Source organism: Enhydra lutris, unplaced genomic scaffold (assembly GCF_002288905.1).
Source record: "Enhydra lutris kenyoni isolate GAN:26980312 unplaced genomic scaffold, ASM228890v2 scaffoldscaffold52, whole genome shotgun sequence".
Lineage (NCBI taxonomy): Eukaryota > Metazoa > Chordata > Mammalia > Carnivora > Mustelidae > Enhydra > Enhydra lutris.
In genome coordinates, this window is record NW_019154136.1 from 3,783,860 (window position 1) to 3,796,046 (window position 12,187).

At 44.9% G+C, this 12,187-nt stretch overlaps 1 protein-coding gene across 2 annotated transcripts in view; it reads right to left on the reverse strand.

The window, feature by feature from the left end:
- Window positions 1–9,165, reverse strand: part of LOC111157186 (RAB9A, member RAS oncogene family) — a 31,377-nt gene extending 22,212 nt beyond the window's left edge. The window contains exon 1 of one of the 2 annotated variants that reach the window (XM_022518471.1): window positions 9,022–9,165. The gene's annotated coding sequence lies outside the window, so the exon portion shown is untranslated. The remainder of the gene's footprint in view (window positions 1–9,021) is intronic. The other variant, XM_022518469.1, reaches the window with a different exon arrangement.
- Between the last annotated feature and the right edge of the window lie 3,022 nt (window positions 9,166–12,187).

The window sequence follows — 12,187 nt, forward strand, 5'->3', positions numbered from 1 at the left end:
AATGGATAAAGGCCACAAGATAGGAATACTGGAAATTCTGCTAGGTTTCAGAAAGAAGACTGCATTGTGAAAGAAATGAATTTAAATATGCATGTTAGAAAAACGCATTAAAGTAGCAAAACACAAATTCAATATGATCTACAGTGACCTGCTGTAACTTAAGGGAACATTGATTCTTACTCGTCAGAGAAGAAACCCATGTCTTTAATTTGGAGCAGAAAAGGGTAAGGGCTAGAGAACTTCCATAAAAACCCAGGGAATAGGACACAAACACGACCGATAAGACATGAAGCCACAGCAAAGTAGAACTTCTTGGCTGTTAAGAAATTAAGTAAGAGGAATGGGGATTTCCCAAGATGTATCTCAAGAGGACAGCTGTACATCTAGCATACAGGACTCAACTGGATGAGAGGAGCCCATTCTGCAGGGAAGTGGTTACCAGGTCAAAATGAGAAGACACAGAAGAGAATTGCAGCTGTCTTACAGGAAAATTCACTTCATCCCACTTCTCCATCAACGATGCCCCGGTTTGTCCCAACCAAGGTACTGAAGCTGGCTTTGCTTACAAAAAGCTTCCCAAACCCAAACTTACTCTGCCGTCACTACTCATTTCACCTCTATGCCTGATCAGCCCTCTACTCCACTCACTGCACACAGGCTCCCAACTTCTCCATCCCTGAGTGTCGGCAGAAGCCACCAGAGAGCTCAAGTAAGGCCAATCCAGGGGCTTCCCCCAGTCCTCATCTAAATGGCCTAATGGACCAACAGCCCTGAAGCAAAGAAAGAGAAAAGTGTTTCTCTTAGGACTTCACTGTGTACGCTTCCAGAAAACACTTCCACAGCTGACCACCTAGGACAGTCAGTTCTCTTAGATATAGCCCTTTGTCTGGATGTACAGGACATAAAAACTCAAAAGGGTACTCAAGACATTTTTCCTAAATAAGGGAATGGAGGCCCAACTGGGAAAGGATCTTATGAAGTATCACACCTCTAGCTGGAGGCATAGGTGGGATCTTGCAGTGTGAGCCAGGACTCGGCCACCATTACTGTCTCTGTTAGGTCTAACAGCCTGGCAATGACCTTGAAAATGCTTTCTGTTTAATGGTCCATAAAACTCCTCTTAGCTGGGGTGCCTGCAGTGGCTCCCTCAGTTAAGTGTCTGCCTTCCCCTCACGTCATGATCCCAAGGTCCTGGGGTAGAGCCCTGCATGGCACGGGCTCCCTGCTCAGCAAGGGGTCTGCTTCTCCCTCTGCCTGCTGCTCCCCCTGCTTGTGTGCACACATGTGTGCGCTCGCTCTCTGTCAAATAAATAAATACAATCTTAAAACAAAAACAAAAACTTCCTCTTAGCTTTCTGCAACTTAGATAACTCCCTCTTCTAACAAGCTCTTAAAAGTAGGTATATTGCAAGGTTGAAGTCCTTACCTCTTCCCAAACCACATCTTCCTGGGATATAAAACCTAGTGATTCATAAAGTTGACCTCCATCCTCCCCCTCCTTGGGAAAAGAATTCCAACCCCTTTCATAATGTTCATGTGATATACCCTGATGGCAATTCAAATTCAACAAATGTAAAGCCAAGCTGATTATTTTCCCCATTTCCAGAATCTCTTCTATTCATTTCATTCACCCACACAAGAATGTGTCCACTTCCCTCCCTACCCATTGCCATTGTCTTCTTTGCTCAAATAACCTATGTTATGACCATAATAACATGAGCCACCACTGTTTACTGAGTATCTACTAGGTACCTGGCATACAGCAAATCACCTGCAAATTGGGACACTATCACCCTATGTTCTATGTTTGTGATAACAAAGATTAAGTAACTTCCCTGATCTAATTAAACAGAGCAGGCTGACCATGTGTTACCTTCACTCCCACCAAATGACAAAAAAATTCTAAAAAATATATAAACCCAAAAAGGATAAGAAGAGGGAAAAACTATAGATGACAGACAGCAATGAAATTGAGATGGAAAGCAAATGTTCTAGTAACGACAAACGGAAGAGACAAGGAACGCTAATTGGGGGAGAAGCAGCTAACAATGAGAAAGCTGATTCCCAGGGAACACCTGAAGAGGCATATGGACACTTCTGGAAATTTCTTGAGACAGGCTGGCCAGGCTGAAAGCACAATGGTTTCTCCTGAAAGGCCACAGACCCCACAACCACCCCATCTGCACCTAGAGGCCCGTTTCTCCACTGGCGAATCTACTCCCTAAAGAAGTACATACAGCAGAAAATGGAGACGAAACCCTACAGACAACAAGGGAGGCCGGGCGGGCTCTTCTAAATTTCTGAGGGAGCCACAGAGGTGGCAGAAGTCCGTAAGACACTGCAGGCTGGCGCTCCGGGGAGCTCAGGGTTTCAACATGCGATTGTACCACATTTCTTTCCATGACATCACTAGCTTCGCACAGCCGGGTTTTCCAGGGCTGGTGTGGTAAAAATCAAGTACTACACAAATATTAATGTGGAACAGGATACGAGGGTAGCAGCTGTTTGCTCCAAAACAACTATTTATGAAATTTTATTTAGGATTACTAGAACTCAGGGCACCTGGGTGGCTCAGTCTGTTTAGCGTCTGCCTTGGGCTCTGGTCATGATCTTGGGGTACTGGGACAGAGCCCATTGGGCTCCCTGCTTAGTGGGGACTCTGCTTCTCCCTCTCCCTCTCTCTCTCAAATAAATAAATAAATAAATAAATAAATAAAATCTTAAAAAAAAAAAAAAAAATACTGGAACTCATTCCAGAGAATGTTCTGCATTCACCAATGTGTAGTCCTCAAGCAGTTCTTCTGCTGTTCTGTTCTGACTTCCAACTAAACCATGTATGTATTTTCAGGTATGTTTATCTAATCACTGCTGATTAAATACACAAATGAGAAACTGCACGGACCAGAGCAGGTGCCCAGCCCAGTGAGTTCTAACTTTTTTGAACCTGTTAAATCATTTAAACACTCCTCTAAGGGAACCTGGGTGGCTCAGTCGGTTAAGTGTCTGTCTTCAGCTCACGTCAGGATACCAGGGTCCTGGGATCAAGTCCCAAGTGGGGCTCCCTGCTCAGCGAAGAGTCTGCTTCTCCTCCCTCTGCCTCCTCTCCCCCGCCCCCCACCCTGCTCATGCTCACTCTCTCTCTCAAAAACAAACAAACAAACAAACAAAACCCTTAACTAAATAAAAACTCCTCTAAGTGTTCTACATAGCAAGTCCAGAAGAGAAATCTGTAAAGTCTTTTTTCAGGCTTCTCTAACAAGGACAATGCAACCACTCGTATGAAAACTACATTGGCCTCTGTACCCAAAAACCTAGCCCAATTCACAAGAATTTGGAATTAAAATAGTTCCGTTTACACTGAACTAACTGTTCAGTGTGTTAGTTTACACTGCTCTGCTAGCCTTCACACTTAGATAATGAATGTGGCCACAGAAGGAGTAGATCAAGTTGCTCCATACTCTTTCTCGGTCCCCTATCAAACAATAGCATAGATTTGGAAGGCCTTGGACAGAAGTGGTCTGGGTCCAGACTCCCCACCACGAAGTGAGCTGGCTTCAGTGAGGACAGAATGTAAAGCCTCGACCACCTGCTTCATTTCTGTATTTCCTTCAAGCTACGTACCCGTCTTTCCCCACCCCATGTTGATCTAGCTGTCAGCTTACCTGCATTCATTTACTTCTAGCTGTCCTCTGTGTTCACGATAAGCAACAATATTCTAAACCCTGTATCCACCCTGGTCAAAAATTAACAAAAAATAATGGAAGAATAAAGAATGTGGAAATAGCCAGAGCTCCACTTTCACAACATGTACAATATCAAAATTCACTCCAGAAAACAGGGATTTCCTCTCCAAGGTATCTAACAAGCCTAGGCGCCCCCAGGCTCCCTGGCAAGCACAGGCCTGGGACGACCTCCAGCCTTACCTCTCCAAGCAAGGAGAGGCCCTGCCTCCTCTCCCTGCTTACACACGGGGCCCCCAGGCCTCCTCCCTCAGGTATCCAGAACGTGCCTCTCCATCACTGCTTTCCCAACTCCATGAGGCATTTTATGAGTTCATCGCCCCCCCCAATCCTTAATAAATGTTCTCTGTTGATGACCTACTTGACTAAGCCCTATTTTCTCGTCCTTGGTTTTGACTAAGAAATTTATTACCTAGTTAGCTTTCAAGTGAGACGCGTTTCTCAAACACACAAGCACACTTCTATTTGGCTCACTTCTTCCTGCTGCTTAACCAGCATGTTGCCTGGAGCAGAACTACCCAGAAGCCGGTAACGTGATGTCTCTATTTGGTGTCATATAATCTCACGGAGATCGTCAAGTGCAACCATCTCATTTCACAAAGAAAGAAACGCGGTGACCTAACGTGACCGAGCAGCAAGCCAACTACAGGCGCAGTAAACCTCCTCTGAGGCCAGCGTGGGTTCTTCCTGCACCCATTCCTCTTGACCCTTCCCAGAATGAAATCCCTCCCATCAGGAAAGAACACATATATCCCTTTGCCAGATCCCATTCGATAGCAGTCATTTTTAGGTGTACAATTCAGCATCCCCTTCACCCCACAGGAGATAACTCCTGATAAGAGACAGAGAAATCTATAATTAACAGAGAACATGCTGTCCATTAGCAGGAGTCCAAAGCAAAGCTACCCACAAAGCATGCCACCTTGGCTTCATGAATAACACTTTCACAGCGATGCCTAAAGAGACAGTCAAACCTTTGGACTCCTCCTCTGAATCACTTACCCCCAAAGTTCCCCTAACAGTTACACTGACCACCACAATGAAGTAATACATATACTGAAGGGCCTAATCTTAAGACAGGTATGGTGAAATGGCTGGAAAACAACAGAAAAAAAAACGATGCAAAGGTCGTTTTTTTAAAAAATTTCATCATTTAGGGGCGCCTGGGTGGCTCAGTGGGTTAAAGCCTCTGCCTTCGGCTCAGGTCATGATCCCAGGGTTCTGGGATCGAGCCCCACATCGGGCTCTCTGCCCCGCAGGGAGTCTGCGTCCTCCCCTCTCTCTGCCTCTCTGCCTCCTTGTGATCTCTGTCAAATAAAGAAATAAAATCTTAAAAAAATTTTTTTCATTTATTTCTTGATTTCCATTATAAAATGCATGTGTAACTACTGCCTACTAAGGCTAAATGTAAGGAAGAATTTTATGCTCAACAAGAATGGCTTCTTGATTTGATTCTTGTAAATATTCAGATGTGGTCAACCTAAAAAGCTATCAGAAACACATCAGGGGCGTCTGAGGGGCTCAGTCGGTTAAGCGTCTACCTTTGGCTCAGGTCATGATCCTGAGGTCCTGGGAGTGAGCCCCACATTGGGCTCCTACCTCAGCAGGGAGTCTGCTTCTCCCTCTCCCTGCTGCTCTGCCTACTTGTGATCTCTCTCTCTCTTGCTCTCGCTCTCGCTCTCAAATAAATAAATAAATAAATAAAATCTTAAAAAAGAGAGAGAGAAAAAAGAAGTACATCAACTGTTTCCCCATTTTACCTAAGTCACAGTAAATGGCCTACAGGTACCTGTGAGTTGGTGTACAGCTGTTTTGTTTCTTTCTTTTTTTTTTTAAGATTTTATTTATTTATATGACAGAGAGAGATCACAAGTAAGCAGAGAGGCAGGCAGAAAGAGAGAGAGAGAGAGGAGGAAGCAGGCTCCCTGCTAAGCAGAGAGCCTGATGTGGGGCTCAATCCCAGGACCCCAGGATCATGACCTGAGCTGAAGGCAGAGAGGCTTTAACCCACTGAGCCACCCAGGCGCCCCTGTTTTGTTTCTTAATGACACCTAGCCTCTGACCTTGAGTAGCCCAGGCAATAAATTTTATTCTCGGACAGAGTCAGAATCTGCTCTTATGATTATGATTAGGCTGTAAGCTTCACAGAGTTGGTGACTCCCTATTATCCTTCATATCACCAGCACCTTCCTATCAGTGCCCAACAGACTGCCGGTGTTTATGGACAACTGGAATAATTCAGAAACCAAACCCATAAGTCTATTTCAACAGCTCTGAAATGGCTCTCAAGTTCTTTTTGACACTTTTGCCCTAAAAAAAGAAAAAAAAAACGATTCTGGGGGCGCCTGTGTGGCTCAACTGAGCACCCAACTCTTGGTTTCATCTCAGGTCATGATCTCACAGCTGTGGGATCAAGCCTGGTGGCAGGCTCTACGCTCAGCGCAGTCCGCTTGGGATTCTCTCTCCCTCTTCCTCTGCCCCTCCCCTGCTCCCATGCTAGGTCACTCTCTCTAAAATGAAAGAATAAAACCTCTTAAAAAAAAAAAATTCTGGGGGCACCTGGGTGGCTCAGTCAGCTGGTCTGACTCTTGATTTTGGCCCAGGTCAATACCTCAGGGTCCTGGGATAGAGCCCTGCCTGCATGGATCTCCCCTACTCGGAGGGGAGTCTGCTTGAGGATTTTCTCTCCCTCTCCTTCTGCCCCTTCCTCCACCCGCATACATGCACTCTCTAAAATAAATCAATCAATCTTTAAAAAGAAAAGATTCTGTTATCAGAAATGATCTGCTCCCTCCTTAGTCTCTCAAATGAATGAATAGGTCTCTTGGTCAAGGGAAATTCTTCAAGTTCTTAAATTTTCCCCACTGCTCTTTCTTAAAAATGATTAGGAGGTATCCTAAATAGGAAAAATGACATTGCAGTTGAAGAACTACAGAAGCCCTGAAACGTGTTAGCCCCGGAGTTACACAGACTGCTGTAGAGCAGGGTTTCTCAATCCTGGCATTAGGGACACTTTGGGCCAGACCACTCTGCGTTGTGGACGGCTGTGCCGTGCGCTCTAGGACGCTCTGCAGCACCCACAGCCTCAACCCACTACATGCCAGCCAGCAGCACTCCCTCTCAGGTGCGAATCAATATCACCCGCAGGCTTTGTCAAATGTCTCCAGGGTGAGAACTACAGCTCTAAACTCACAAAAGGGGGTTCCTGTGGGGCTCAGCTGGTTAAGCGTCTGCCTTTGGCTCAGGTCATAATCTCGGGGTCCTGGGATCGAGCCCCGCATCAGGCTCACTGCTCAGTGGGGAGTCTGCTTCTCCCTCTCCGATATCTCTCTCGCTCTCACTTTCTCAAATAAATACATTTAAAAATCTTTTAAAAAAAGAATGAATGAAAACAAAACAAAACTCACAAAGGCTTGCCTTGAATCCTGGCTCTGCCCTCTTCCCTACTTGTATTACCTGGGAAACAGACCTAACCTTCCTATGCCCCCAGCAAATTCCTCACAAGTAAAATGGAGCTAATATCAGAAAACTGTTGTGAAAATTAAGTGAAATGATGTATGAACAGGAATTATATGCACTATAACATCCAGTGCCAGAGTGACCGCCCAAGAAATGGTGAGTAACAAGGGGAGGCTAAAAATTAACTTCTAGAATCAAAGGAACGTGGCTTCAGGCCTCCAGAGTACTACAGTCTACATGGAAAGAGTGGTGGGGATAGAAAGAAATGAAAAGCACAAGAATGGAAAACAGGAAGAGCACTAACGTATTTCCCCAACCTCCAAGAGAGCCGAGGCCAATGATGTTCTTAGTTTTCGTTGGTCTACTCTAACCTCACAAATGATAAACCAAAAATAACCCCAAATCAGAAACTCTCCAAAATAAGTCATCAAACCAGAAGCATTATAGTATACGCAAGAGGGATTTACTACAATGCCTACGCAAAAATACTAAAGCATCCGGATCACACCACTGTCTTACATTTGGGGATCTAAATAAGATACTGAGAGTTACGGACAAGTAGCGATGGTAATTTCGACATAAGCTCCTGAAAGAGAAACTAAGCACAGCCATCCTATTTTAGTGTATGTGCTACCGAAGCGAGCACAAGCACAGTCTTCTTAAATGGCTGAAAAAAACTGAACAATTCTGGGTTTCCTTCATCTCTACAGTTTGGACCCGCGATAGTTTTTGAGACTACAGGCAATTTAGGGATTTTTTTTTTCCATTACGATGGTATCAGAAACAGAAAAACATGTAAAGATTTTTCCTTTAATTTTAAAAAAGAAATAAAATTCTACTGATTTTTATCAGGTTGCTGAAATCTTGTGAAAAGACTGTGATCACATGACATTTTGGAAACTAGCAGAAAAGTCATTCCTCAAAAGAACCGTGGTCACGGGATGTATCATCACTTAAAAAGAAAAACAACGACAAAAAGACAACTAATACCTCCACAACTATTTGGTCGGCACTTTAAATTCTCATCTTGCCTCTTGACATACGAAGTTGGAAGAAAGGAACACGATTCTGAAACCTTAGCCAGAGTCTCAATCAGATAACGCCCCAAACGGCCAACAGCCCCCAGCATGGGCTTTACATTCCAAACTCCTTAACTGAGTGGCCATTAACACGTTAGCAAATGTTCACCCAGGCAGCGTGTCAGAGGTCGCCCAAAACAAACCGTGCGAGCACCTTTGCTTCCTCTATGTTAATCATTCGGGGGTACGGTGTGGTTTGGTTGGGCTGGGGTGCGTGGACGTGTGTGTGTCCTGGAACGGCTGGGGGAAAGGCTGGTGTATCTGTGTATCCCCGGGGGGCTGGGGGTATTTGTGTGTGTGTGCACCTCTCCCACGCCACCCCACCCCCACCGCGAGAACGTGCGTACGTGTCGCTCTCCCCGGGCGTCTGGGTCCGTGTGCGTCCCGTGTTAATGGATCTCTCTTCCCCCGAGCGCTTGCGTGTGTGTGTCTTCCAGATGTCTGGGCGTCTCTCCATGTGTCCCCGCGTGTTTGGGTGTGTGTCCCTCTCCTCGGGTTGTGTGGGTGTGGGAACTCGTCTTTTCTCCTGCGTCAGTCAGTAGGAGACAGGAGGCAACAAGCCGTCCCCCGTCCCGAGACGGACGATCGCCCCGCGAGCGCGCGCAGCCCCCGCCCCAGCTGCCGAGGGCCAGGCCGCACTCGGAGCCCACGCGCCCCCCAGACCCTGACGCTCGCGCGCCCGACGCTGGCGCGCCCTGCTCCGGCCCCCGCCCGGCCCCGAGGGGCGTCCGCGCTCCACTCACTTCGTGGCCACACAGAGGACGCCCGGGGAGCTCCCGACTGGCTCGTCCGGGTGCAACGAGGAGAGAAGGTCGGGGGTAGGCGGCCAGGAGACCGTAGCGGTACCCTGTGCAACTCCAGCTGCTCACGTCCAGCACCAAGGGAACAACATGGCGGCGGGCCGGGGCGGGGCCCGGGGAGGCGGAGCCTGGGCGGTGGGGTCCGGGGAGGCGGGGCCTCGAGGCCGCCATACGGCCCGCCCTCACCTTCTCTCCCCGACTGCTTGTCTTCGCGCTAAATCATGGATTTTCTTGGGGTGGGCGACTCCTCGTGTCCTCAGCTGCGTCCTGGCGAGAGAGAGCACGAAATAATAGTTCTCTTTACAAGTTTACGTAAAGTGGAAATAAACAGATCGCAACAGCACAATCGCAGGTTTTTGTGATTACCATAAGAAAACGAATATGGAAACGGAGAAGAAAAATGGAAGCAGCTGTGACATCGTGGAATAACAGGAATTTTTATAAAAAGTAAATGTAAAACTTTTCCGTAATCTTTTTAAATTCCGCCTCTGTTATCTCTAAATATAAAGCAGTAGTGGAGAAAGACTGTATTGGAAAAGCTCTTCTTATATATGGAGTCCCTCACTTTATATATGGAGTTGAGGGCATGGTTTTTATGATACAAGTCTCTGGAGGGACTTTTACTGACCTCTCAGCAAGTATACTTTGTGGGATATATTTCGTTTATTTGTATTGCAAGAGAAGGACCTCACTTATGATTTGCTGGGCCCACAATCACTAAATAACCTCTGGCTCTTTAGGGAGTCATTTTCAGCTAAAGAATCTAATGTAGTCTTTTCATTCAGCACTAGAAAAAGTATATATAGGAGAGTTTCTCCCAAGTATAAAAGGTAATTTTAGAACAGTGGGACAGTGGGATCTGTAATAAAGATTGAGTTCTAGTTTGAGCTTAAATGACTTTTTCTTTTATAAAGAAATCTATTTTTTTTTAAGATTTTATTTATTTATTTGTCAGAGAGAGAGAGGGAGAGAGAGCAAGCACAGGCAGACAGAATGGCAGGCAGAGGCAGAGGGAGAAGCAGGCTCCCTGATGAGCAAGGAGCCCGATGTGGGACTCGATCCCAGGATGCTGGGATCATGACCTGAGCCGAAGGCAGCTGCTTAACCAACTGAGCCACCCAGGCGTCCCAGAAATCTATTTTTTAATGCATATAGGATATTTTCCCAAGGAAATATGAGTAAAGGTTTATAAATTATAAATCTTTTTTTTAATATAAATCTCTTGAAAATAGGGAGGGGAAAGATATTATCTTAAACACAAAATAATTAAAACTACACGATAAAACATATAAGAACATTAGAATTAATTTTCCCAAAGAAAAAATATATAGTGTCGTGTACATTGACCTAAATTGCAACAAGCAATCCACAGGATCACTAAGGAAAGTCTACCTGAAAACTGGATATCATATCATAGTCAGGGAGTGATGCACTTTAATTTCTGCAACTGGTAATACCAACCAGCTATTAACAAGAGCTCCTACAGAATTATTGTATCTTGATTTAAAGTAAGCCTCGGGAAAAAAATAAAAATAAAAATAAATAATTTTTAAAAAGTTTTAAAGGGGCACCTGGGTGGCTCAATCAGTTAAGCGCTTGCCTTTGGCTCAGGTCATGATCCAGGGGTCCTGGGATGGAGCCCTGAGTCCTGCCTGGGCTCCTTGCTCAGTGGGGAGCCTGCTTTTCCCTCTCCCTCTGCCCCTTCCCCCCACTCATGTTCTCTCTCGCTCACTCTGCTCTCTCTCTCTCTGTCAAATTTAAAAAAGAAATCTTAAAGTAAGCCTTGGGAAATTCAAGAGTTTTCCAAAAAAGGGTTCTAAGAACGTCCTACCAGTGATTCTTGGGCTGTTCCAAAATGTAAGCAAGGCATACAAACATCTGAGTATAGCTTTTTGTCAGCACCTGAAAAAAGAATAAGGAGTTACTTTTCCTGAAATAACTATTACTTAGACACTAGACAACTGACACTTAAGAATATTCATATATTCAGGTCTCTCCCACCATTCCGTTCTTTGCCTGATTGATTTGACAGTGCAAGAGTAGGGAGGATCAAAAGATTTTTCCCTGAAGGGCAAGTTTGGGGGATTTTTGTTGTCAGATGTGTGCGGTCCTCAACAGGACACAAGTTAGATAGTGTCTATCTCTTTTGCTCCATGAACTTGTTTATTGATGAAAAACATTTAAAAATTGACCTCATGGGGCGCCTGGGTGGCTCAGCTGGTTAAAGCCTCTGCCTTCAGCTCAGGTCCTGATCCTGGGGTCCTGGGATCGAGCCCCGCATAGGGCTCTCTGCTCGGCAGGGAGCCTGCTTCCCCACCCCACCCCCACTCTCTCTCTGCCTGCCTCTCTGCCTACTTGTGATCTCTGCCTGTCAAATTAAAAAAAAAAAAAATTGACCTCATTTGACTCACTTCATCTAACTAAGATTTTTGTCTTTATATTCTGTAAACATCCATTGCATCACTCATGGAGGAAAAAGAGATCAAGGTTGCTAAGCATTCATGTTTTCTTTCGTTAAATGACACCTACTTACCACTGTGAGCACTGGGAGTTAATACCCCATTTCCAGCTGGAGTCTGAAAGAAATCATGTCTGGTATCTCTGAGGAAAACCTATAAATAAGTGGGCCCCAAACTCAGGTTTCATAAATACTGACCTAGCTGAACTGATTATACATTTCACATACAAGGAAAAACATAGAACTCCATGGTAGGCAATTTGACCATTAAATGACCTATCTCAAGAATCAGAAATTTGATATTTTCCCTAAATCGTTGACCAAAATAAGAGATTTGTTCTCAGTATTACATAGATGTACTTGCATAGCTGTACTAAAAAGAAAGAAAAGCATAAAAAGTAATTCGAAATGCATTATATTTGGCTTTAACGTCAGAGTGAAAATATGTAACAACATACAATAAGTGATAAAGAATGTTATCAATAGTATATGAAGGCAAAAAAAATCCCAGTCCGGTGGAGGAAACACTTTTCTTTCTTTCTTTTTTTCTTTCTTCCTTTCTTTCTTTCTTTCTTTTTTTTACAATTTTATTTATTTATTTGAGAGAGAGAGCACATGAGAGAGAGAGAGGGAGGGAGAGAGTGCACGTGA